At 46.9% G+C, this 3138-nt stretch overlaps 1 protein-coding gene and 1 pseudogene across 2 annotated transcripts in view; one reads left to right on the forward strand and one right to left on the reverse strand.

Moving 5' to 3' along the window:
• Positions 1 to 1830, reverse strand: part of LOC111522915 — a 5569-nt pseudogene extending 3739 nt beyond the window's left edge. Inside the window, exon 1 of the transcript XR_002725364.2 lies at positions 1 to 1830. This exon is cut by the window's left edge and continues 3739 nt beyond it. The product of XR_002725364.2 is annotated as a vesicle-associated membrane protein-associated protein A pseudogene (transcript).
• ABHD2 (abhydrolase domain containing 2) overlaps positions 1 to 2305 on the forward strand; it is a 118701-nt gene extending 116396 nt beyond the window's left edge. The window contains exon 11 of the mRNA XM_023187204.2: positions 1 to 2305. This exon is cut by the window's left edge and continues 5129 nt beyond it. The gene's annotated coding sequence lies outside the window, so the exon portion shown is untranslated.
• Positions 2306 to 3138: the final 833 nt, after the last annotated feature.

The following is a 3138-nucleotide window of genomic DNA, read 5'->3' on the forward strand; positions in this document are numbered from 1 at the left end:
CTTCCCAGACAGTGCAGCAGGCGGCAGAGACGCGCCTCACTTCCCAGGAGGTGGGTGGCCAGGCAGAGGCGCTCCTCACTTCCCATAAGGTACAGTGGCCGGACGGAGACACTCCTCACTTCCCAGACAGGGCAGGGGCCGGGCGGAGGGGCGCCTCACTTCCAAGATGGTGGGACAGCCGGGCAGAGGCGCTCCTTGCTTCCCAGAGGGTGGGCAGCCAGCCTGGAAGAACGCTCCTCACTTCCCAGAGGGTGGGCGGCCAGACAGGCACGCTTCTCACTTCCCAGATGGGCAGCCCCCAGGCAGAGGCCCTCCTCACTTCCCAGATGGGGCAGGGGCCTGGCAGAAGCGCTCCTCACTTTCCGGAGGGTGGGCGGCCAAGCAGAAAGGCTTCTCACTTCCGAGACGGGATGAGGGCTGGGCAGAGGCGCTCCCCACTTCCCAGAACAATTCTTTATGAATTTCATAAAGGACTGAATGTGCAACTGAAACCTGCTAGTGATGATCTGGTAATATACAATTTGTCCAGTAGCCAGTTTGTTTTTATTGTGTTTTCTAACCGTAAGAGATCATTAAATGCAAAGCCTATATGGCGCTGTACACTCACACACAAAAATGGTCACCGCGGGCCATACTACCAATGAAATGGTAGGTAAACGAATCTTTTTCTGGTCAAGAGAAAAAAAAAAATAGCACTTTGTATGCTTCACTCTACAAGATGAATTTCACTAGAAAGAATCCAATGAAGGCCAGGCATGGTGGCTTCTGCCTGTAATCCCAGCACTTTGGAGGCCGAGGCGGGTGGATCGCCCGCCAGTTCGAAACCAACCTGGCCAACACGGTGAAACCCCGTCTCTACTAAAAATGCAAAAATTAGCTGGGTGTGGTGGTGGGTGCCTATAATCCCAGTTACTCGGGAGGCTGAGGTGGGAGAATTGCTTGAACCCAGGAGACAGGTTGCAGTGAGCCGAGATCATGCCACTGCACTCCAGCCTGGGGGATAAGAGTGAGACTCCATCTCCAAAAAAGAAAGAATCCAATGAAAATGGCTGCAATTACAAGAAGTGAAGGAAGAGGACTGGTGACATCTCTGAAGGATGCAGTTGAGGTTGATCCAGGTTTATCCGAATGTGCTACCTTTCTGAGCCTTAAACCTTCATCTCTCAGGTGTCGATTTTCTTCTGATAGCTTCATCATTTCTCCCTGAAGTCTTTTACACTCTTCTATTAGTTTCCTTGCTGCCATGTCATTAAGTGAAACACTGTGTGGTTTTGGCATGGGTCCATCTTGTTCAGATGCATTCAGTGGAACAGCTTTGCTAGGTTCCATGTCATTTGATTTATCATTTTCATTGGGCATTTCAAATACACGTCTCAATTTGGAATCCATTAATTCGTCAGGTTTTGCCTCTTTCCACACAACTTCCATATCTGAAGTGTTCGGTGGAGCAAAAATTGTACCATACACTTGTGTTTACTCTTTTCATTCGGACCATAGTCAAAGGGCTGTAGCATTACTGAAACAGTCAGAGTTGACCCTGGGTCAATAATTCGACTGTTGGGCCTCACGGTACCGGTGAGGCGCTGTAGTCTTCACTTGGAAACACACTTTTCTATCCGATGGATTTCGCAATTTAAGGTTTATAGTGACTACATCTGTGAAGGGGCCTTTGAATTTGAGATCTGTGGGCAGGTCGAGGACCAGGATCTGCTCGTGCTTCGCCATGGCGCCGGAGGTGGACGCCATCAGAGAGACAGCACAGAGCAGGGAGGCGGTTTGCTCACTGGGGCGGGGGATGATGGCGAGGGGGGAGGGGGAGCGAGTTTGCATCTCTCCTTTTCCTGGTTAGACTCTGTTCAGCCACATTCTTATGTTGGCAGATCTGCTTCCAGATTGACTTTTTGAGAACCATCACTTTCACATTCCTAATTCTGATTTTGTTTTGTTTGTTTTGTTTGGGTTTTCTGAAACTTAAAATGCTGCCCTGAAAATACTGTATTTTTGAGTTTGTGTTCTGAAAGCCTCTGTGCTGCTGGATCTTTGCGGGGGGAAATACAGGATCCTTCAGCATTGAGGTGTTTAAGATTTGCAACTAGCAATGCAATTTTTTCTAAATATGGGGATATTTACCTTTAATAAGAAATTATACTAAACAATGATGTCCTTGATCATTTTATGTTCTCATATTACTTTCGATTCTACTATGATTGTGTGGTGGTGAACAAAGATCATTACAAACAAAAACTGTAATTTTGTTATATTTGATTCAATGGAATTTACTTAAAAAATAAAGACTAAAAATGTGGTGTGGCTATGTGTCCTTTGTATAGTGGCAGTTTTCCATCTGAAAGGATTCTTCCTGCGTCTTCACCAAAGTATGAGATTAATGGCAATACACAAAACCCCATTTTTGCACCACAATTGATGTTAGTCCATCCTCGCAAACAAATACCAAAACCTTGACCGGGCCACAAGCATCTTCACAACCCATCTTCTCTAGGCAAGAAAGCCAAGAACTAAAATAAGTGAAGTATCTGTTTTCTACTTTTTTATTTTTTAGAGAGAGATTCTTGCTCTGTGGCCCAGGCTGGAGTGCAGTGGCATGATCACAGCTCACTGCAACCTTGACCTCTTGGGTTCAAGCAATCCTCCTGCCTTAGCCTCCCGAGTAGCTGGGACTACAGGGACTTGCTACTGTACCTGGCTAATTTCTTAGTTTTTATTTTTTTGCTGCGTTGCCCAGGCTGGTCTCAAACTTGAGTTCAAGCGGTACTCCCACCTTGGCCTACCAAAGTGTTGGGATTATAGTTGTGAGCCACCATGCCCAGCCTCAGTGTTTTAATCGTTTCTTAAAGTGAATCATGAAGACGAAATGCAAGGCAAGGTGTAAATGGTGCTTGCCATGTGTGATTTGTATGCTTTTCCAATAATGTTCTTTGAAAAGACTAGGTGAGGCCAGGTGCGGTGGCTCACGCCTGTAATCCCAGCACTTTGGGAGACCGAGGCAGGTCTGAGGTGAACCTGAGGTCGCGAGTTCAAGACCAGCCTGACCAACATGGAGAAACCCTGTCTCTACTAAAAATACAAAATTAGCTGGGCGTGGTGGCACATGCCTATAATCCCAGCTACTCAGGAGGC

Source organism: Piliocolobus tephrosceles, chromosome 6 (genome assembly GCF_002776525.5).
Source record: "Piliocolobus tephrosceles isolate RC106 chromosome 6, ASM277652v3, whole genome shotgun sequence".
In the NCBI taxonomy this organism is placed as follows: domain Eukaryota; kingdom Metazoa; phylum Chordata; class Mammalia; order Primates; family Cercopithecidae; genus Piliocolobus; species Piliocolobus tephrosceles.